Raw genomic sequence first — 24,429 nt, 5'->3', positions numbered from 1 at the left:
TACGATTCTTCCCCACACAGAAGGTTAGGTGTTGGTGAAGCCTCTCTCAGTCCGTAAATGTGAGAGGAAATATGAAGGAAACAGCATCAGAGAGGTCTCAAACTTGTCTCAGTGAGGGAAAACAGGGCGAAAAAAGGAATCACAGAATCAGTTAGGTTGTAAAAGACCTTGGGTCATCGAGTCCAACCTATGACCTAACACCACCGTGTCAACTCGACCAAGTGCTACATCCAATCTTAGATACTTCAGGTACGGTGACTCCATCACCTCCTTGGGCATCCTGTTCCAATGTCTAATAATCCTTTTTGTGAAGGAATTCCTTCTCATCTCCAACCTGAACCTCCTCTGGCACAGCTTGAGACTGTCCTCTTGTCCTGTCTCTGGTTGCTGGGAGAGTAGGCCAAACCCTGTGTGCCTACAGCCTCCTGTCAGCCTCCTTGTGATAGTGATAGGGTCACCCCGGAGTCTCCTTTTTTCTGGGCTGAACACCCCCTTCTGCTCCTCACAGAACTTGTGCTCTAGATCCTTCACCACCTTCATCACCCTTCTCCTGACTCACTCTAGCACCTCAGTGTCTTTTCCTGAAGGGAGGTGTGAAAAATGCATGTATTTTATGATTGGCTTTTTCCAAATATTAAAATGAATATTATATGTGTTGTGTTAGAAAGTAATGCTGTATTAATTCTCTTAAGTACTGTGTAAAATATAGTTTTAGGTTATAAAAATTGTTAAAATAGAAACGATGCTATGTAGGATACTTTTTTTAAAAAGAAAGGACTCGCAGCACGATAGCAGCCACAGGACACCTAAATCTTTCAGAGAAGAAGAATTTATTGCCCTCTTATCAGAAGAAATGAACTTCTTCCCGCCTCGAAGGCACTGTTAGGATTCAGAGGAAGAAGTTGATGATGACCAGACAGAATCCTGTATTTGAATGGAATTTATGCATCATGTATGACGTGTATGAATATGCAACAAGCTATTGTTTTTAAGGGTTAATCCTTTGTTCAGGCTCGTGCTGCCCAGAAAAAGGTACCCAGACGTCCGTAACTCTTTGCCTTTATTGTCTCATATTGTCCTAATTCAATTTGTCCAAATTATTATTACTCTAATTGTATTGCTATTTTTATAACCATTTTATTACTATTAAACTTTAAAAATTTTAAAAACAAATGATTGGCGTTTTTCACAGGAGGGACATAGAATTGGACACGGAATTCAAGGTATGGTTTCATCAATGCCGAGTACAGAGGAGGAATCACTTTTTCCTGTTATGAGTGAAAACAAAAAACCAACCAACTTTTACATGGCTGGGAAGTATAAAATACATGGATTTTGTTTACATGGACTGCATATAAACCAAGGGCAAATAAATAGGAGGAAGTGAGTCCCTGGTTCAATGAAAAAACTAGAGTAGCTATTCTTGTTCTGAGAACTCCATAAATGCTACCAGCACCCAGAAATCTGTCAGAGTATTTTGCATTTGGATATGAAAGCCATTTCATTAGAGAAAACTGAAAAGGCTGTGTGGAAGACCTGAGCAAATACAAAATTAATTCCTTAAATAGAAATGGAAAGAAACACTTTCATTGTTATGATGGTCTTGTTAAAGAACCTGAAATGTGCTGATTAAAGAGGTCAACAAGATCTAAGAAATTCCTGAATGAGAAAGAGAAAGACCTTTAATCTCAGCATAGTCTCATAAACAACTTGCCAAATGCAACACAAAAATGTCCGATGTTGCGTGAAATGACACCGTCATTTTAAAAAATATGGCACTGCTGGGTTCCAGTCCTACCAATCTGAAATGCTGTGAGAGAACACTAGTGACTCTTAGGATGTATTTTTGAGCACTTAATGCTGATTGCATCTAAGCTGTAGTGTGAGATGTGTGATCTCTAGAGTCTGGATTTGGATGCCTTACTGTTCAGGAGTTTGAGTTCTGAGGAAAAGCATGCTAAGAATGCTGTTGTATCATCTTATTTGTACAGGCATGGTCCTGGGTTGCCTTGTACCCAGAAACAACCCTTACTGTCCTCTCCAGAGGCTGGATTTCTCGGGATAAGGAGTATGTGTGGGTGCTCAGTGAAAACAGCTCACCAGAGAGCAAGTGGCCTGTGTTTGGGACAGACAGCCTGCTGTTCAGTTCCGGTGATTCAGAACAGATTTGGAATGTGTGATACCAGGCCTTCCTCCAAGGGGCAACAGGTAGGATAACTGAAATACTGTTATTACTGTTTAATAGAAAAGTTTTCTTGGATAGTCAAGGTAAACCTCTGTTCTAAATGAATGAAATCTTATCACCCAAATTGTCCCTGAATTAAGTTGACTTAAACCTTAGGTTTATCTTGAACATCATCTAAATTCTTCCTCCTCCAAATATGCTGGTTTTGTAGTTTAAATAATATTTCTGTCACTGCCTCTTCTCTCCCTTTTCATTTTATTTGATTCTTCACTGATCCAAGGTCTCATTTACTGTGTGAGTTCAGTGATTACAGTCAGTGGCAACAGGATGTTTTCCTTTTTCCTTATGTTATACAGTGGTTGATTTGTTTATGCTAAAGGTGAGTGTTTTGACGAATAAGAATTAACTTTTTGTTCACTTCCCTGTTTATTCTGGTCATACAACAGGAAAAGAGTGAAAAGAATGTGAGTGAAGTATGACTGCATGTTTATTCTGTGTAGGTGTTTCAACACTTATTAAAAAAAGGTGTTGAATATCTTCTTTCAGGAGAAGATGCAGAAATCATCTGTCATGGCTTAAGAGTGACAAAGGCAAGTTTTTATCTTATTAGGTGGTTAAATAATGTCTGCTTACTGAACAATTAATAAAGGTGTTGATGCATAGACTTCATAAATGCATGTGGGACAAAGAATCTTTTGTCCTAACACAGCGGTAGAAAGAAATGTTTGGCAAACTTAGGAAGTAAAGCATAGCCAGATCAGAAGAATGTAGTTTCATATTACACTGTCTGAACTGGAAAGGTTAGGTCTGAAAACACCATGTACTCAATCTTTTTTCTTCATATACTCTGCTTTGTTTTGCTATCACAGACAAAATACAATTTAACAAGTGCTATATTGTATTAAGTTAGTTTACAAATAAATAGCTTTATTCACCTCACTTCATTGAACCTGTCTAATTTTTATGATATTTTAATACATGTATCTTTGTTACTTCTGTAATTTTAATACATAAATAGAAGAATATTGTTTAAATGATGCCTCATAAATTTTCATGGTCTCAACAAAAGAATTAATTCATCCAGACAAAGTGTGTTGTTGGACATTAAACAATATTAAAGCTCAAAATCTTTTTGAAAGGACATTCCACGTATGTATTTTGTTAATAATTAATATCTTTTCATAAATATCAAACCAGGAAACATTGTGTGATCATGTGCTCTCACCTGCAGTCTGTCACAGATCATAGAATTTCACCCAGAAGTTGACTTAGCAAGATTTTTCTCTAATGAAAGTACTTTAGTAATGGCTCCTTTTCTTCTAAATTTCAACTTTAGGTATGTATTCTTTTCAAAGTACAAATCTTTCATATTGTTATATCCATCTGCAGCTTCATCTTTACCATAAATATATCCAATTAAAGACAAGGCAGAATGAAGGTAATTTAAAAATAACAAACGATTAACAAAGTAGGCATATCAATAATAAAGCACTTTTGATGCTCTTACACTCTTCTACACTGTTTTATGTTGGAGGAGAACAAAGGTGGATTTAATATTCCCTTTACAACTTCTAGACTTTGGGCCAACTGAGGATTTGGGGAAGCAGTGCAAGAGAGCAGCCCCAGTGGCTGCATTTAACCCTTGCAGCATCAGAGCATTGCAGCAGTCCAGAGTGCTCTGGAGAGCAGCAAGGCCTTCTGTGTTCCCTCACCTCCCCAGCACAGTCATCCTCTCTGTCTACTCTTCAATACAGTGTGTGGAAAGCTACAGGGTGTTGAAGGATACCTTTACTTAATCAGTGCAGTGCTCTCAGGGAGATCTCCTCATTATAGTAGGTTTTTTTTTCTGGGGGAAGGATCTACAGGATTAAAACTGTTGCCATGGAAGAGCTACTATTTGTTCCAAAGCAGGCTAGATGTCATGTTTTCCTGGTGTTCAAAAAAATTTTTGGGTTTGTATTTCAGATGTTGATGGTGGCTTTGGGAGTTTTTTTTTGGTAAGTGTTGAGTTTTCTAAGACCATCTCTACAGACTCTTTAGTATGGATTGTAACTTGTCCAGTGTCTTCATTTTTCTAGTTGCATCTCAATTTTGTCAACCTGAGCACTGAGATAAGCATCTTCACATTCTGCATGGCTTCTGTATGCCTGCGTTTCTTGTAATAACCACTGGGTGTCGTAAGTCTCTTTGGATTACAGGACATCGAGAAGGACAAATTTAGTCCAATCAAGGACTGCCTATGATCTTTTTTTTTTCGGGTGAAAAGGCCGTTGTCTAATTTACATAGGATTACAATAAGGAGTCCCAAATCTTACTTTAAAATAATGTAATTTGTTTAGGTAAATGTGTGATTCTTGGGGCTGTCCTGTGCAGGGACAGTAGCTGGACTTTGATGATCCTTGTAGACTCCTTCCAATTCAAAATATTCTGTGAGTCTGTGATTCTTTATTTATGTACCAAGGGCAACTAATATGAGATAGGAATACTACAAACAACAGCCTAATTCTCTACATGTTTTATTCCCATTACCGTTTAGTCATTCAACTGAATGACACTTTGTTTGCAGAAAAACACTAAGATATCAGTAGGTAATTAAAGAAATCTTGGTATCATAAATGTATAACATAGCAGAACCAAGGATGAATTGGTGATCTCAAATCGGTATTTTCCTAATTTTTGGGAAGTATATTTGACATGGCTGTGTTTGAGATTATGATTTTGGTAAAGATTTTGGCCTGATATTTTCATTATTTTTGCAAGCAAATGAAAAGGCATGAATTTGTAACTTTATATACAAGGATAAAAAATGGACTTCATGCAGAAGAAAACTTGAATGTTGAACCTTTGGTACAGACCTGTGCTGCAGAGGATTAAAGACCAACCATATTAGTTGCACATAGAAGGATTACATTTCCTACAGCCCAGTCAGTAGGAGATCATATGATGTGGTAACACTGATCCAGCCCTGTGCTGTGCCTCACACTATGGACACATGAGCCTGGCATATAGACTGGATGGAGGCTTTCTGAGAAGCTCAGATGCCACTGTGACTCAGTTGCTTTCCCTGTGGGCTTGTTATGTTAAATACCCGAGCTAATCTGGTGTCTGGGGGTTCTCTTAGTAGTGGTTGAAGCTTTGCCTAACAGTATGATTGTGAAACATTCAGAATTACTAGAACCATCTGAAAGCCAAATATAGAACTGCCTCTTGGTTTGCAGGGCAAAGTATGTTCCCCTATTATAGGGAACAGTAGTGGGATATATTTTACCTTTAACTTAGAAACCTGCACTGTACTGACTAGCACAGCAAAACTCTGAACAGTTTGTGTCCAGTGCTACAGGAATTGTGAGGGCTTATGGGAGCAGATCGAGAAAAATCTGCTAAGTGCTGATTTCTACAGTGACTGTTATAATGTAGCCAAATCTGAACAGATTTTTATGACACTAGAAAAAGGCGATGCCATGGTGGTAGTACTTCACAGATCTTCAGACCTTTTAAAAAGGTCTTTTAACTTTTTAAACTTGGTGGGTGTGGAAAATCTTCTGAAGTCTTGTTAGGGGAATGTCACTATCAATTAAAATGTGCTTTTGTTCTGGAGTCATTTATGGACCCTGCTGAGGTCCCTAATTACTGTTTGCAGCTTATGGTCAGGGAGAAACTACAACCCAGTTTTTATTTAAAGTGATATAGCAGAATGGACAGAAGATATAAATTTGATTTCTAATCTATATGCAAGGCTGATTTCTGTTGTGCTGAATTTATGAGGAGCTACTGGGGGCTCACCAGTTTTGAAAATGGGACCTCTTTTTGTATGTCTTTGGGAAAATAACAGAGTTTCTATGAAATATTCTGACAGTAATTGTCTTTCAGATTGTATTGACTTAATAGAGGGAGAACCCTTAAGGAATATCTGTCAATATCTCTGAAAAGCTCACTGAAAAATTGAAAAATAGTTTCCTTGTGAATACAATATTAATCAGTACAGTACAGAATTAAAAAGTAATAAAATAGGTATAAAATGTGGTGACATTCCTAATTGAAATACAGTAATTGGTTTTTGTTGAAAACTTTTGAAATCTTGGACTTTCCTGGAATGTAGAAATACTCTTCTTTTATTAAAATTAGTATAGCCCTCTAAATTTCCAACCTCCTGGAACAGTTTTTTTGTTTATCAGATTTCTCAAGTGTGATTGTTATAGTGGTCAGATAAAATGGAGGATTGCATAGTGGGAATAGGAATTCCTGAAAAATGTGTATTTCTGATCCCAAGATAATTTATGTAATTGGATCTGTGATACCCTGCTGTAATATTGTTTTTCTTTGTAGCATTGCTACATGGAGAGACACAGCATTGATATTAAGTGCTTGTATGTTTCTGCAGACCAGAGAAAGAAGCCTATAATGGAATATCAGAAATGACAGGCATACCCTGGCTGTCACAATCTTGTCCAGCTCTGCTGTGCCACCAAATAAACTGTTTCAATAGGGCAAAAGCAAAATGTACTAAGGACAGTTGAATATTTACCAGATGTTATGGCATTTGAGACTCCAGGACTAGCTCTGTGTAGATGTAAGACTGAATTAGATTCTTTCAGTTTTGCCAAGGGCAGGAAAAATCATATCTTGTCAGGGAAGCCAGTTTTTCTCTTTTTTAAAGGAAATTCTCCACATGATGGCAGTAAAAAACCTCTGGAATTCAGAGGTGGCGTGTTTCACCTTCAAAAGCTATAGGGAGAAAAACAACCCAAGATGAAGAACTGAGTATGTGACTGAGCTTTTAGATTTGCCATTTTTCTCTTGGTAGGCCTTAAATTCCCCAGATAGTTTTCCAGACAGCAAGGCTACATGCAGACTGGAACAAGGAGAATAGGTCACCTGTCACATTATACTAGGGCACAGTGTCACTCACAGGCATTTCTTCAAAAGATATTTTTGGTTTCTTATGCTGTATATAAATGTGCAGAGGGAGAGGATAAGGAAAAAATTAAGTTGTCTTTAATTCCTGTCCACAAACCTGTCTCTGCCCAAAGAACTTGGAGTCTGTGGCTCATCATTTCAAGTCACATAGCAGAGAGCCCTTGGATAAGCACCCAGTTTACCCCAACTAGGCATTTGACCAACTTGATTTGATTGCTGTAACAATGCCAGACAGAGATTAGTTGTGGAATGAGTTTGCAGTTGAGACTCAGCCTGTCTAGAGCACTTGGATATCTTGGTGTATGGAAGCACTTAGAGAGGAGTGTATTTAAAGAACCCAGAAGCAGCTGTGTGGCTAAAATTAAAATGCGTTTTTCTTGTATTGTTTTTGCTTGGTTTCCTGTTGCACACTCTGGACCTGTCTTATGAGAGCAAATGGGCAAAGGAAAGGGATGAGTTAAAGAGATGAAAATCAATCCTAGAAATTCCTGCTTTGCTTTTTACAGCCTGGATACACCAGATATTTGACATGAAAAGGCCTGTGGCTAAAACAGTCTTTGAAAGTCTGCTCTTTATATTCATATGCCTTTCATTCCATTCTTCAGTTATTTAGCCCATAGATTTCCTTTTTGTGTGTGTACAAGGATTGCTGCTCCATTCCTTTCTCCCCATCTTTTCTTCCCAGAACATAGGAGGTCTAATTCTACAGTAGCTAGCACCAAACGTGCTATAGCTGATCAAAATGTTTGTAAAAATATCTAATATAAGGGGCAGAAAAGTACTGATGTGTAGGTGAAAGCATAGGATACAACATACAGACATATCAGAGCAAGATGTCTGATAAAGCAAGGTTAAAAATATAAACAATGTTTGTTTATAATCAGTAGACCAACTGCTTCTTTAGCAGAAAGTTAATTTTCTTTGAAAGAGTATATTACTTAGAAGTCTTAGCATGGAAGACATTTAGCAAAAAAAATATATTCAGATACTTCTGACATGGAGAATTATTACCCCAGAATACTGTACAGGGAATTAGGAAATAGTTTTAAAAACTTGGTCAAGGTCATATAGGAAATCTGTGACAGAGTCAACAAAACATGAGAGTAGTAAGGGCAGTTCCTGTTCACCACTTCCCTCTCTGATCATGTGCCTTACAGAGATTGTAGAGCCTTGCTGTCAGACCAAAAACTTGCTTAGTCTGATGCCCTAAAAGCTGCTTTGAAGCTAAACACAAAACTCTTAAGTTATGGGCAGCTTGGGATATGATTCCATATGATCTTTTAGCAAAGCAAAAGGACATGTTTATATGTCATAGTGAAGGTAAAGGAGCTATTTAGAGAAGCACAACTGCGCTCCACACCAATAAATCTACTTATTCCATCTGCTTAAAATGCCCTGAAAATCTATTTTAATCGATTTTAAAAAATACAAATATATGTTAAACCATGCAGGTTTTCTAAAGAGTAGAACTACTATTAAGGAGTGAGATAAAATGACCAGCCCACCTTGCCGCTCATAAATGGGAAAGTAGAAGTCAGGGATGTTAACTCCCCACTTTTGAAACCACGGGCTTGTCAGAAGTAGGAAACAGGATTTCATGTGGCTCATCTATTTTTTTAAGGGGTTTACATTCTTTGTGTATGTTCAGCTTTTCTGTTCATGACAAGGAGAGTTGCATACTGTAGCTTGAACCCGCAGGTCAGCAGCGCTGAAAGGGTCACATTTGCAGTTTGAATGGTCGAGGTCTACTCTAGAAAAAACAAAACCTAATAACCAGGAGGCGGTTAACAGTCTGAATAAAACAACAAAACTAAAATATTACTTGTCTAAATCAACCTTCTACAATCAGCAATCATTCTGGCCAATGTTTTGTGTATTCTGCCACTATCTCTCAGGGGTGAAAGATTCAGGAGCAGTAGCCCCATTAAATGCTGGTGAAGACTGTGGCTTTCACAAATACCAACCTTTTTTTTTTTCTTTTTGTGATTATACAGATAAAGCATCTCTGGTAACCTTGTACATTTTCTGAAAGAAGAAAAGATGGTGATTACATTTTCTGTTTGTTCCGTTTTGCATTTGTTTTTCCTCTTCAGAAACAGCTCAGTTCTGAATGACCCTGTGTGATAAGTAAGAGAAATTCAGTATGCAGTTTTGGTGCTACAAAAGGGCCCACTGGCAATTTCAATGCATATTTCCCAAGTCCTCAGAAAGGTCATTGAGGGTCTCCATTACATGCAGTCTAGAGCCTGCTACAATTTTCTCATACAATTTAATCTGCTGCCTGGATGGCCTCCAGTGTACAAGCAACTGACAATCTACAGTCTTTGGAATTGATTTCCTGGAATTGTGGAATGCCTACTTGGCCTCCAGATGACAGATGTGTGCTGGAGCTCTCAATGCTGCTGCTCTACAGAGATGAGAGAAAATTTGCCTCATTTCAACATTTTCTGTAAGCTTTTTTTAGTGATTTTAGGGATGAAGGTATCACTAAGATACAAGTGTCATTCTGAGTGGGCATCATTAATAAAAATCCTGTGCTTTCTGTAGCATTTATCATGTAGGGACCTTTTTGGGCTTATAGATATACTCTAAGACAAACACTGTATGAATTTGTTAACTCTTGACATAGTCATTTTACACTTGGGGAACCAAAAATTAAAGGACAGATAAATGAGTTGCCAAAGTTCACACACCAGGGCACTGTCACCATCAGAAGAAGTTTTTAATCTTAGAATTTACTTCAATTAATGTGGATTCATGCTATAGCTCTCTTGTCTTCACTAGGATAGTACCTGTACTTTATTTAAAGGGCATGTTCTTCTTAATAAACACAATATCTGCATAAGTAGGAGACTGAGAAAATAACTTGGGATTTCTAATCTCTTTTCCAGTTTTAAGACCAAATATTCTTCCTATTTTTCTTCTGTATATAAATGCTCCTAAATCTGGAGTATAGGTGCCATTCTCTTTCTCTTATAGTGTATAGAAGCAAACTCCACATGTCAGACTGAGAGTCAGCAGAAAAAACCCCAAATGGTGAATGAGCATTGGGAAAAGTTTGGGGTTTTCATTGAAAAAAACTAATATGAACAGTTCCTTAAGAATGGGTGTTTTCCTTTGATGACTGGCTATGCAGTCAATCTGAAACCTGAGTGATCTGTTCACCTTTCAAATCTAGAAATGTTTCTTCACACATAGAAATTGGGAACAGAAAATAGTAAAATAGAAAAGCTGGGATTCTTAATATGAAACTCCTACTCAACTAACATAGTAATGGATTGTTAAAATGGCTCATTTAATGGAAATACGAGGGCACACATGGTGGCTTGTCCAGAAAGAGGAAACATACACCTGAGGAAAAAACAGGGAGCTTTCCATTGCCATCCCAAGCTAGAAATACCTATTGTATAAGCTTGAATTCAGTTTTGGATTTTGAGGGGTAACACTTTTTTGGGGCGTTTTTTGCTTTCTTTGAGAAACTAGCCAAATGCTGTAGGGTGTGAAATTTCATAAAAACAGGGAGGAAAAGTGTATGTAGACTTCAACTGGAAAGGAATATAACAGCTTACAGTGAGAGAGCAAGTAAATAAATAAATAAATAAATAAATACATATTTATATATAGTGTCAGCCTTGATACAGAAAGCAGAAAAGTAGAGGAAGCAACTAGAGATATTAGAATAGCAGCTTTGTGCTAAATAGGATGTGGATGAGAACATGAGAGTGAAAGAGAATTTGTGTGAACATGAAATGAAAGTATCCATGATCCTTTTGAAGGAAAGGAGGGAAAACAGCAAAGCAGAAGAAAAAGAATTTCAAGAAAGCAGACTTCAGCAAACTCAGGATACTGGGAGATCACATGTCATAGAAGAGAAATTTAAAGGACTATAGGAATTAAGCACTTCCTGACAGAAAGCATACTCTTTGGAATTTAATGATCCCAATGCAAGGAAAGAATAGCAAGTATATAGCAAGAAGTCATCTGGTTAAATCATATACATTGACCTCAAATATGTGAGTCATACAGGAAATGAAAATTATGTGAGATTACTAGGATTAATATAAAGGAATGCATAAGTATGTGGGGACATAAATCAAAAAGAAAAAAGCACAGAAGAAGTTATAATTAGGAGGAGCAAGAAACCTTTTATAGGTAACCAACTGAAAAAAAATCTGTTTTTTTTAAGGACATCACAGTTTATGACTATGGAGTTTCTGTAAGGAATAAGAGAAAGATGGAGAAACCATTCCATACTAAACTGAGAGAGAAAACTAGTAATATCTCAGATCAATTAAATGCCTTTTTTGTTTCAGTATTCACTACAGAAGTCTGCTGTAATCGTGTGGCTAATATAATTATTATGAAAAACTAAGGACCATGATCTTACAGACTAATAAAATTGACTCTATGTTATTTAGAGCACTGGCCAGAACTACTTAAAGCTGTCAGCAGGCATCTCTGATAACATAGGAGATGCTTGCTAAAGCTCAAAGAGATTGAAAAAGGAAAAATGTAGTGCTAAAAGGATAAAAAAGAAGCCATGGAATTTTTCATCAGCCACTTTGACTGCAATTCCTAAAAAAATGCTAAAACAAATAAAATGGACAAATAATAAAATGAATTATATGTAAACATCTGGAAGATAGCAAAGAAATGGCTGACATACAGAATGGATCTGTTGAGAGCAGCCCTCATCAAACCAATCTGTTTTCCTTGTGCTTTGGGCCAATAGATCTGTGAACAGAAGGACAATAATAAATGTTTTGTATCTTGACCCCAGCAGATTTTCTGACCATCTTTACATAGCATATATGCGCCACATTTTCCTGAGCAAAGCAGGAAAGCTTGATTTATGAGGAAATTTGAAGAACTGATGGTGTTTATTCTATGTGAAAAGTCTGAGGTGAAACATGTCTTTAGATAGGACTTCTAAACTACCCCAGAAAGGAGAATAATTTTTCTCCATGTTCAGCATAGACAGGACAAGAAATAAAAGTTTTAAAATGCAGCCAGAGAAATTCAGGTTAGATATTGGGAGGAATAAGTAGAAATAATGAAGCACAGGCATATTTTGTGGAGAGATGTTGTCAAATTTCTGTTACTGGGGTTTGTTATATTCACATTACCTGTGCTCAGAATGTTACTGATACTTTTGCCCTGCATCAGGACAGTAAATAGATGAGATGAGCTTTCAAGGTACTTTCCAGTAGCATCTTATGTGAAAAATTTGCCATTCTCCAACTTTGGCTGTCTCAATCTTGTGTCTGTGTCAAACACCTTTTAGACAATGGTGATGGCAACCAAGCACTTTTCAGCATTCACTTTCAGCATTCACTTCAATAACATTTTGTGAAAAGGAAAGAGGTATTCTGATTTTTGTAATACAACTGTCAGAAAGAGCTTCTCTGTATCCATGTAAAGTTAGGGGCAGAAACTATTAGGCTTATATGCAGTTGATATTTAAACCAAAAATTGCTTACACATTTTCAGTGAAAAGTCACCCACCAACTATAAGCCATCTTCATTTTTCCTTTTCCAATGTTTTTCCTCCACAAGCTTTTTAAAATACTGTTTTAGGAGCTTCAAATTGGCTTGTAATTTACTTAGAAATTTTTGGCTTCACCTAACAAAATTCTGAAAGTCATACCTGTAGTTCAGGTAAAAATTGTTATAAAGTATAATCTCACCAAAGGACATCACAAGGCCTTAGCACTGCCCTATTTACAAAATAAGAACTTAGAGCATTATTGTCATTGCCCAGTAACATGGTAAGTCACAGAACAGTGTGTGAACTGTTTAATAAAAAACAACTTTCAGATCTACAGTGACTTGAAAAACATCAGCATTCTTAGAAAAAGAAAGAACCAAATAATATACTTTTTCAGAAGTTAGGCCTTGTTTTGCTTTTATTATTGTCTCCATTTTTGCACATTAAATCTTTGTGAAATAAATATTATAAAGCAAAAAAAAATATTTGTACTAAAGATAGTTATGGAACTGGAAGCCTTATGGGTGGAATTTATTATATTCTTAGCCACAGGAGAACAGAGATGGAGCTAAATGTTAGATATAGTGAAGAAGAAAATTGGCAAGAGTATCAGGTAATCAAGGATGGATTTGATCTGCTAGAAATGAATGGAATGTAAATCAATGAAGATTGTGATTAGCAAATCTTGTTTCCATTCTTTAGAGTGTTATTTTTATTTTATTTTTAGTAAATGGGATATTTTTTTTATTAATACAAAAAATAGTTATTAGACGTAATTATAACTAAAATTCCATTTCTTTTAACCTGGTTTGAGAAAGGGAATACTAAAAAACTTGGTGGGAAAAACTGATTGGAAAGACTGAAGTTATGAAAACAGCTCATTTTTCTGAAGTAAAATGTAAGCATTGTCAAGAGTTGTTAAATCTCAAGATAAAAAGAATTCACACTTATTTCAAAATGAAAATTAGTTTCTTCAGAGTTTCTACATCAAATGAATGAAGCGTTGTCTGTTGAAGTAGAAGAGAAAACATGGGTTTGATGATCTTCCAAGTGAGACATCTTCAGTGTCATTGAAAGTTAGCCACAATGAAAATGTAATTCCCTACCCGAGGTCTTCCTGCAGCTCTTCAGCTGCAAGTTCCTTTCAGAGCATTCTCAGTTTATCTTTGAAAACCACAATATGACAGATCAATTGGTGACTGCACCTTAAAAAAAAAAGGAAGAAAAGAAAGAAATTAAGTCAAAGTCTTGAACTTGTTAGAAAGTTGCAATCTTCTTTTCTTCTAAAAACATCATCTTCAGTGTAGCCCAAAATGAGCAATTTGAAAGTGATTGAAGCACTTTGCCCTGAATACTCTCATTCAGACAGATTTAAATTTGTGGTTTCATATTAGATACTACAAGTGAAGAGACAGAGGAGAAAAATTAAAGGAACATCTAAAAGAATCAACTTTGACATTAAGGCAGATGGTTCATTGCACATGAGAAATGATCCAATAATGGATACAAGTATCCATAGAGAAAAAGGGGTTCCTACTTAATGCTATTGATTTTGTGTCTGAAAAGAAAAGCAAAGAATATTGTGTCCAGGTTGGTATAGATGTTGCCTACTAGTTCAAAGGAAAACCAGAGGAGGGATTTTTCATTTGTTCTAATGATGGAAATCAGGAGAATAAAGCTATTTACATTAAAAATCACTTTAAACATTTCTGTGGTAGGTGTTCAGTATACATTGATAGTACAGTTGTTAAATAATGGAACATTTCACACCATCATACATTGATAGTACAGTTGTGAAATAATGGAACATTTCACACCATCATATGGCATATTTTGGGAGTTCAAAGATTTTCCTGCAACCATCTATGTCATATTTGTTTGATTAAAAAAAAGAGGATTGATGCTGCACCTTCTCAGCAACATTCAGAGGAACTCTGTGCAAAATTTTGGACCTGATTTTAATTTACAGAAAGATGACTTGCATAGCACAGAGTGACCTAAAAACACCTCTAAGTCCATTTTGCCGCATCCAAGCATTACTATGTCATTTTTTGGTCAAAGGAGATCAGATCTAAAAGCTCTCTATACTTTGATAAGAAAAAACACAGGCTTTCAAATTTTTGTTGAGCCAAAGTGTGGTCAAAACACAACAGACTTTACTGTTGTGTTTTTTTGTTGGTTTTTTTTTTACAGACATGTTACATTTATAAAAGCTATTACAATGTGGGTTTGGCAGATAGAAAATGGACCTGCAAGTCTACAACCATGGTCATTGGGAAGAAAAATGGCACATCTAACTAACAGCTAGAACCACACGGAGAAAAAAATATTCTTTGATTATTTCTAGATTTTTTTGTTATTAGAAATGTTATTTAGTCAGCATCATTGATTATTCATACAGTTGCCTGTTTTTTTGCCTAAATTAGGAAAAAGTTGCAGAAATGTGGAATGTAGACTCTAAGCCTACTTTTCTTCCTTCTTTTAAGACTAACAGGCTTTGTACATGACATGTATGGGAAGAAGTGATGCCACAATTTATGTCAAAAGACTGAAATTTGGGAGATGAATCACAGTGAATAGATACTCATAATCTGACAGATGTCAGTTTTGCAAAATATATACAGTTCTGTTCAGCAAGCTCAGTATGTGTCTGGTGATTCAGATTTATTTGGTTGAACAGTAATCTCTGAAAAACAGTTTTTCAGTATTCTGGAATGGCTTGTCAAAATCCAGCTGCCAAATACCCTGAGCATTCTCTGCCTCTACTCATCTTCCTTCCTCCTGCTGAATCTCCTTTATAAAGGGAGAAGAAATGGTCCATTTCCAAAAACTCTCTGAACAGTTTAACATGGACCATGATTTTTCTAGACACTGTTATTCTGGAGTGCTGTGGGTACCAGAGGGAAAACTGGTAAAACCTTTTTCCTTGCATTTTAAAGCTGCTTCCACTTGCTAAGAGTGGGAATAGAGTAGATAAGACAAGCTGCCTGACTTAAAACAGAATGAGGTAGAAAGCATAGTCATGGGTCAGGTAGAGGCACAATATTTGTTAGGACAAAAAAAGCACAGCACCAGCTGGGCTTGGTAAACAGAAGAGGAGGGAAGGAAGTTCTTTAATGAGCAGAACATGTAATTAAACCTGAGTCTTGGTGTTCTTTTGCTATCATAAAATATATCAGATACCTACTGGCAAAGTGCGTCTTACTCGCTTCTAAAGCTCTGGCCTATATTGCATTTATACTGGGGATTTTATTAGTGCAGTCTGACTCTGACAGCAACATGTACTAAGAATTTAAAGATTAGAACCCTATTATTACAGAATATCAACATAGGTCCACATGATGGAATTTGCATTCACCCCTAATTAATTATTTGTTCCATGACACTGGGAGAGCAATAAGGTTATGCTTGCATTCTAGGAGGTAAGCAGACTGTCCCAAGTAATTATAGATCTATTACCCTGGCATCAATCAATGCCAATACAATAGAAAGTTATTACGATTTTTTTTTAAAAAAAGAATTAAATAATGGAAATACAATGAATGCCAGGCAACGTTGATGTACAGAAAATCAGTCTAGTCAGTCTGTTTGACATTTATATGTTTACAAATTTAAAAAGAAAATATATATAGATTCTTATAAGGCAGCTGAACGGTGACTAACAAAAAACCTAATTCAAGAATGAACCTTATACAGTGTTAACAAAGCACATGCAGTTCTGGTTGAAGGACTTGGAAGACAAAAAAGCAGTTGTTAATTGAGAGTTGTTAATGTTAATTGAGACTTGTTAATGTTAATCATGAACAGAGTTTACCTTGCACAAGGATTGACATGTGTTATTAGTAGGCTGGTGCATGGCTAATGATAATCCCTATTTTCCCCATTATTTTAGCAAATAAATGGTACTAAGGGCATTTGGTAACATTTGGAGATAATATAAAAATAGGAGAAATAGTGAATAGTGAATGATGCCAGGGAAGTCTTACGGGACCACTTGGACTGATTGAGTAAGTTATGGCCATTCAAAGGAAGTTATCTTGTAACCCTGACAAAAGCAAGATCATGTCTTTATGAGCAGGAAACATGCTGTCTGTTCATCTATAGGAAGAGGAGTTGTTTCCTAGAAAAGAGATTCTGAAAAAGATTTCAAGGTCACAGTGGACAAATGAGTCAACATGGGTTCCTACTGAAACGATTTGGCAAAAATAGGTAAATTGAATTGGAAATGAACCACTTGAGAAGTCATTTAAATTTTGCATATGGAATTGGTGCTGGAATCCTGACTAAATATGAGACTTGCATTTTAAAGAGAATGGTGAGCATTTTGAGCAGATAGCCACAGAAATAATTGTGGAGAATTACTTTGTAGTTTGAAAACTGAAGAGCCCAGTCTGCCTATTTCATTTTTTTTAAGAGAAGGGAGAGAGAAATTGTTCAGAAGTGATTTGATTACAATGTATAAATACTTTCCTGTAGAGAAAATCTGACATTCTAAAGGGCTATTCATTTTAGGGAAGAAAGGCATAGTACAGTAGCACCCTTTGGTTTTGGACCTGGATCCAAATAAATCCACATTAGGAAGAAAAGTCAAATTTTTTTTAACAGAGATGGACTGAACTACAGAGGAAGATGGAGATTCTTCAACCTCTAAGATGAAGACTTGAAAGTTTCTCTAAAAAAATATGAATAACCTTCAGATCAAAACAGGACTGGGGGTTGTTTTCTTGCATCTGTGATAAATAAGTAAGTAGCCTTAGTATGAGATAAAATTTAATAGACTGTGATATGCTAGAGATCTCACTAAAGGATTTTAAAAGCCTTATCTGACCTATGACTTTAGAGAAAAATAAAAAGCATTTTACTAACAAAAATATGTAAAAATAATTTTAAAGTTCTAAGTCATGCATTCAGAAGAAGCAAAACAGAATGTAGGCTTCCTGAACAAATTTTCTCCAACTGTTATGAAATAGTCCAATTACATGTTCTTAGATGTTCAAAGTCATGTGGAAAACTGATAATGTGTAAAAAGGCACTGCCTGGATAGAGCAGTGGAATAGAACCATGGAAATACTATGTGGTCATGCAATTATAAACTTATTCTAAGGAATGTACATGAACAAAACTACTGCTGTTATTTACAAGCTTGTATCTGTAACATCCATGACCCTTTAATGGGAACAGTGAGATCAAAGGGAATGAGAAAGAGGCCAGGGCAGTTAAATAGGAAGAAAGTATCCTGAAGGCAGGTCTCTCTGAGATGGCTATAGAGTGCTTTAAAAGTATTGTGGAAGAAAAATCCCTCTTTTAGGGTCTGTTTCTGCATTCAAAAGAATTATGTAGACCCAGTTCCTCTTTTCACTTTTTCTGTTTTAGATTAACTTGGAAGAAATCTTAAAGGGTATTTTGTTTAACTAATTGTCAGATTGATCGTTACTTGTTTGTCTAAGCATACTAAGTTGGCTGAGCAGAGCTTGACGGGAGTCTGGAGATGCTAGAATGAAAGAAAAGAGATGCCATTTCTCTGAATTTTGTACATGGTTCTTCAGTCTCAAGGATGATGGAAAACTGTGACTGAAGAGCTGTGAGAGTTCTACATTTCTACATTTTATTTTTGTACGCTGAAAATGCAGATAGAAGAAATGTCATAACTCCCTGGATAAAAAGAGAATAAGAACTTACTTTTAGTGATTTTTCCCTGTTCTTAGATGCATATAATGGCATAGGGATGGCTTTTTTCTGACATATGCTGCCTCAGGAAGAACTTAAATGGTTTTTTCTCATGGAATAGTAATAGTAAAAAGAAACTGATACAAAATAAGAATCAAATGTAACAAACTAGTGAATCCATGTGGTCTTCTGTTTACAGTCTATAAACTTGCATTTTATATGTGGTATACATTTTTTGATAAAATTTCATGGCATAAAACTTAGATGTTAATTTCCCTTTGCAACATCTTTCTCCTCATCCTCCTTTCATGAAATAAGAAATGAAACCAATGTAATAACTTTTATTCACACTACATGAGAAAATTGCAAAATCTTGGTGCCTCTAGTAGGAAGCAGTGGTGGGAATTACATCTTCTTGTGAATGTTTTCCTGATTTCAGTGATACTCTTCTAATATCACTGAGCCAAATTAGGTTCATGGAGTTTCCTTTATACTCTTTTATACTATATTGACCATTTCTTATATCACATTAACCACAGTGCTAATATAAGATATGTACTTCTGTTGTTTCGGTGACCTACTGTATTTAAATATTAAAAGAGGTTTTATAAGGTGCAATTGTGGTCTTCATGATTTGAGAATTAAATGGAGAACAAAGGTAATTACATTCAGAGGACAAGGATAGTATATTCAATGGGAATAATAATAGAAATTACTATTGCCAGTGTTTAAGAATATAGAAAATTTAGACTTCTTACCTGAGAAAATAGGAAACCTGTATTATGTGCCAGAAAGAACTGGCACTTGAAGTTGCAACTCCACTAGCAAGGATTTTTAATTAATCTTTCAGTCTAGGGTGGTACAATGGGATTGGCATATATCAAAATCTGTTTGTTTTTAAAAAGAGAGGAAAAAGCTACAGGATTGTTGTTTTAACCTTCATGGTGTGCAAGGTCTTAGAAAATGTTTTAAAGGAAGGAGCAATCAAGATTATGGAAGTGGACGTAAATAGAGAATGGGATAAAATATGAGGTGGTTTTAGCAAAAGTAGATCATGTCAGACAAACCTCATCTTTCTCTGACAGGATAAGAGTTTTCTTCAAAACCTGCAGTGTAGTAAAGCCCAATATATTTGGCTTTAAGCAAAACATTTGAAACTGTGTTAATGGAAATCTTTATTTAAGCAGAAGAGGACACAATTTGGAATAAAAAAAACTATCTGAATATTTACAGTGAAGTTTTTTGAAAGAGAGGTTGCAAAAATACAGAGGATTGATTTATCGTATTTTTCAAAATTCATCTTGTTGCTGATTCTCTTTACTCATTTCACATTAATTAATGACCCTAATTTAAAACCCAGTTTGTGCTCATGAAATTTGCAGATAATAGGAAGTTAGAAGGTGTTAATAATATTGAGGAGGATCTGCCTATGAGATAGGAAAAATGACATGACAGTCAGCAGGAATCATCACAATGAGAAAAAAAATTAATACTGCAAAGTCATGCATTTTGGACCTTCTGCTGTGAGCTGGAGGCTCATTGGTCAGCAGGCATGTAAGAAGTTAAACCTCTGTGTTTAATAAGATAAATGCCGGTAGCATTCTTCAGCCATGAAGAAGGCCTTGTAAATGTCAAGCCTAGATTTCTCCTTGGATATTGGAAAATAGTGATACAATTAAGACAAAATACTGTTACATCTCATATGGATTACTGGTATCAGACTGATTTTCTGTACTGGAAAAAAAAGTGAATTTTAACTGGAACGAACCCAGGAAAGGTCTTTCAGGACTTTTAATGGAATGGTAAAAAGTCTGTTGAGAGGAGATTACAAGAACATGGCTTGGTTTGGCTGACCAAGAGGAAGATTCAAAGAAGATATGATTACTTTCTAGAAATACATTTGGGGGTAAATAGCAAGTAGGGAGAAGAACAATTAAAGTTAAAATATAACATCAGATGGATATGGATTAATCAATAATGCATTTAGATAGGAAGTTGAAAGAAGTTCTCAAGCCATCAGAAAAATGAACTTCTGGAACTGTCTCCCAGGCACAGTAATGGGTGCAAGGAGTCTTAATGGCTTACAAGGTGAAGCTTTTGTAAATTTAGAGCAGTCTAGAGATGGTCATGAAGTTCAAAAGCAAAGCTTATGAAATGAGGCTTTGTGCATTTGGTTTTCTGTCATTCTTTTGAGAGCACTAAAGGAAGGTTTGCTCTCCATGTACAGCTGTGTCAGGAAGTGTTTAGTGCCACAAGCTTTGCTGTAAAATTATTAAGTAAAAGAGAATAAAGCCAGAAAAGCTGGCAATGAGATACAAAGGCAGAGGCAAAAGGAAAAGCTAAGTACTGGCATGGTTTCTGTCCTGTGGATATCAGGCACATCCAGGAAAACAAAGCAACTGTCTGTTCAAGCCCAGGTTTCAATATGGGCTCCAAGGGCTTCTATGGCTCATATGTGCAAGGACAGAGGATTGAGCCCACCCATACCCACTTATTATATAAGGTTCTTTATCTCTTGCTGGATCATGAGCTTTCAGTAGTAATTGTATTTAATTGTTGTATTTAATTAATGTGTCATATGCTTCTGAGTTTCCACTCATTGCCTGAGGAAGAGGAGAAAAATGTATTGTTTTCTTCACTTCTTTCTGGTAGTGTAATTTCATTTTTGAAATACTTTTCACTCTCCCAACTTTCTCTGATGAGATTGGCCATGAAATGAGCTTTGATTGGATTCTAGTTTTGCTGCACTGATTTCAAGTCAGAATAAAATTTGTTTTAGTGGTCAAGCTGGCAAGGATCTTCTTGAGGGAGCAGAATGGAGTGGAGGGTGCCTTTCCTTGTATGAAGAGTGTTTCACTTTAGTGTCATTTGAGTTCAACCTAACAAAACTCCTGTCATTATAGGGGCCTCAGAAGTGACTTCTGGAAGATGGAGACTGTGCACGTTCTTGTGCTTGTAGTGTACTTCTCCATTCGGTGTTCCAGGATTGAACTGACACCTGATATTGATATGATTCAGAAATACTGTTTTATTGATGAAGTATAAAACCAAGTTCTTGTTTGATTTTATTACAGTTTGGTAGAATCTTTCTCAAGAATTGAATTTCTAACTACAGCTTTTTGATGAGTTACCAGCTGACTGACTGCATTCCCTCTAAAGTTTGAACTAGGCATGATATACTTCATCACTCCCTGAGCTGCTGTTTAGTACTGCTGGATGTTTTTCTGCATTTGAGAGTTTGGATGCATTTAAATTATGGGACAGATAAATTTATAATCCTTTTCACGCTGTCTTGCTGAGAGCAGTTTCTAAGACACATTGTGCTGAGACATTAACATTTATCATCTTAGATTTTTATTAAATTATTATGACTTTGCTATTAAATATGATATCAAGTATAAAAACATATCCTGCCTTAGAAGGGATTGTAATGATTAAAATCCAAACCAGACAAATAGTAAAGAAAAACATTAAGTGAAGTAGTTCACGTGGTAATTTAAGACAGATGAGTATTTTTATCTCCAGAAAAGAAAAATGCAGCCCAAGTACCAGGTGTAAGGACGAATTTAAAGGATAGATGAGCAATTCTAATGGAACAAAAATATTACCTTCTACCACTTTCTAGCTTTTATAGAGTTCTTGAAGTAACTGAGCTACTAATAAGATATTCAGTCTATTTTTAAAAATCTCAAATATGTTACCACAATATTCCAAACATTTGCATAGAGGTAAGTATTGTACCTATTTATAAATGCTGCTGTGAAGGATACAGAATTTACAATCTAGATGCAATTAAACCAATTTATTTATCAGAGACTTTATTTTCAGATAGTCAAACTAGACATTGGTATTCAGAAGAAACCTTTCTTATGGAAGAAAGAAATTTGTGAGATTAAAAGTTATTTAAAAAAAAATTCTTGAGGGTAGGTTCTTGACATTCTGACCTTTCTCAGGTGGCAGATGCATTCCTGGTGTTTGTTGTTCCAGGACACAGATATTGTCTTTATGCCATTAAAAACTGTTAATGGGATATGGTGTTGAAAACCTTTCCCTAAGGGATCCAGAATATGTTGTATTCAGGGATACAGTTCTTAGCTTAAGAACTTTGTCTTTCAAGCCTCTCCACTTAAATCTAAAAAGATAGGATTCTAAAAAAGATAGGATGTAGGTTTGTCCGATACAGTGTTTTTCATGGGATCTTTCAAAGGAGGAATTCTCTTATAAAGTAAGACTAGAACAAGCCATAGGGAGGCCATGGCCACCTCCTTGGCTTATAGGTTTCATTTTTAGTTTCTTGCTCCCTTCCCTGAGAGGAATGTACTCCTTCTGCCCTCTACCCCTGATTTGCTATTTTATAGACTCTCCTACTAAGAAGAGAAAGAGCTCTTCCTACTAGTAGTCTAACAAGTCACAGCTGTTAGTTCAAGCAGCATGAAGGAGCTACTTTCCTGTTCTCACACAGTGGGAGAATTTAAATGCAAAGTGAACCAGGAAGGGGTTTATGTGTGTTATCCCTGACACTGAACTGTTAAGGGGTTTCCAGTGGCAGAAGTTTTGATTTTGTCAGAAGAAATGAAGGAAAGTAACTCCTGTAATAGGAGCAAAGAAAGGAAGAGAAGGTGCTCCAACAGTCTGTTGGATCTGTTGATCTGTTTAGTCAACAATCTCAGGGACAAAAGCTTCTTGCATCTAGGCTGACTGGATCATTCATCTATAGCAATGTGCCACTTAACCTGGCCTGGCCAAGATACCATCAGCTGGTGTCTCTTGAGGTACTTATGAAGGAAATGCCAAATAATCAGTTACTGCTACCTTATCATCTCTAGGAAGCATTTTCTTTGGACTAAATGAGAGTCCAGGAAAATTACTGCTTTGTGTAAGGGAAGTCAAAGTTCAAAGACAACTTTAGGTCACCAAGTTTCTGAAATGGATAGATCCCATCTTGCTGTCATAAACCCCTCAGAGTTGAGGACCAAGAGGAAACCTTTGAAGCCATTGTGGATCGTTCAGGTAGCTCTGGAGTTCACCTTCTGACTTCAATTTTCTTCCAGGCATTCTGTAGCATGGGCTATTGGTGCTAAGATTCTACTCATCTATCACCCATTCCTCTGGCAGGAAACCTTGTGCCTACCTGTCAGTGCATAGAAATCCTTGCAAGTATATTTATAGTCAGGTATACGTCACAGCAAGTGATCAATTAAAACCTTTTCATTTTTCCTTAGATACAGAAAATGGGGGAAAGAGTTTTGACATGGGGAAAAAAAGAATCAAAAGCAAGGTCTTTATTTTGTCCACCAGGTGTGTACTGTTAAGTTTAATCATTCTGTTTAAAGCTTTAAAAGTGGTATTAAGTTTGCGCTCTAGAAAACAAAAAAGTGGACAAGTAGAAAGAATTATATAGGTGGAATTGACGTGCTGGCATCAGATGCCTTGTTTTGGTTTGTTCATTGGTTTACTTTATCAATTAAAAAAATGTGGATCTGTGGGAAAAAAATAGCATAGAGGGTGAGTGTGACTTTCATTTGTGTCACAGCACACAGAGTAATTTTTGGGAAATGGCAGGTTCAGCATTCTTCTTAGACAGACTTTTCCTAGTTTTGATTTGTTTAAGGCACCACTTTCTGGTCACGGGTTCAGGGAGCATTGTGCAAATTAAGGATTGTTGTGGCTGCCTGCATCAAACCTTCTTTAGACAGAAAGCAAAACATAAGGAAGATAGGAAAGACCAGAAAAGAATTTGTGAGAGAGCAAGGCACACTACTTTGGGGAAGAAAATGTTAACAGGAATCTTAGTTCATATTCTAAACAAAGAATCATTGAAAATCTCGTTCATTAAAGATTCATCTAAATGTGGTAGCACAGATATCCAGTACTGTCTCTTCACTCAACCATTTGTGTAGCTTTTTCAAAGACAAATTTTAAAAAGCCTTAAAGGAGAGATAATAGATATTAAACTGGGTGGGAGGAGATGAGCAGGAATGCATAGCAATTCCAATGATGAAATTTGTTCCTTTCCCTGTCTCCTGAGTTGTTCAGTCTAACAACCTTCCGGTCCACAAACCTAAAAATGTTACCAAATAGCTGCAGAAAAATAATTTCCAGAGAAGGGTGGCATCTGATTTATTTCCTGAATCCTATCCTGTCTTGTTGTGGTTTTGGTAAGATTGCAAGT

The 24,429-nt window shown here is 36.2% G+C and overlaps 2 long non-coding RNA genes across 2 annotated transcripts in view; one reads left to right on the top strand and one right to left on the bottom strand.

The window, feature by feature from the left end:
* The first annotated feature begins 2,013 nt into the window (after positions 1-2,013).
* The window catches only part of LOC143694224 (uncharacterized), a 156,295-nt gene continuing 133,879 nt past the window's right edge, over positions 2,014-24,429 (top strand). The window contains exon 1 of the long non-coding RNA XR_013182579.1: positions 2,014-2,208. This is a non-coding gene — a long non-coding RNA (uncharacterized LOC143694224). The remainder of the gene's footprint in view (positions 2,209-24,429) is intronic.
* LOC143694380 (uncharacterized) overlaps positions 12,903-24,429 on the bottom strand; it is a 34,979-nt gene continuing 23,452 nt past the window's right edge. The window contains exon 3 of the long non-coding RNA XR_013182853.1: positions 12,903-13,795. This is a non-coding gene — a long non-coding RNA (uncharacterized LOC143694380). The remainder of the gene's footprint in view (positions 13,796-24,429) is intronic.

Source organism: Agelaius phoeniceus, chromosome 6, assembly GCF_051311805.1.
Source record: "Agelaius phoeniceus isolate bAgePho1 chromosome 6, bAgePho1.hap1, whole genome shotgun sequence".
Lineage (NCBI taxonomy): Eukaryota > Metazoa > Chordata > Aves > Passeriformes > Icteridae > Agelaius > Agelaius phoeniceus.
Note: the sequence above shows the minus strand (reverse complement) of the source record. Positions and strands in the feature narration are given on the sequence as shown.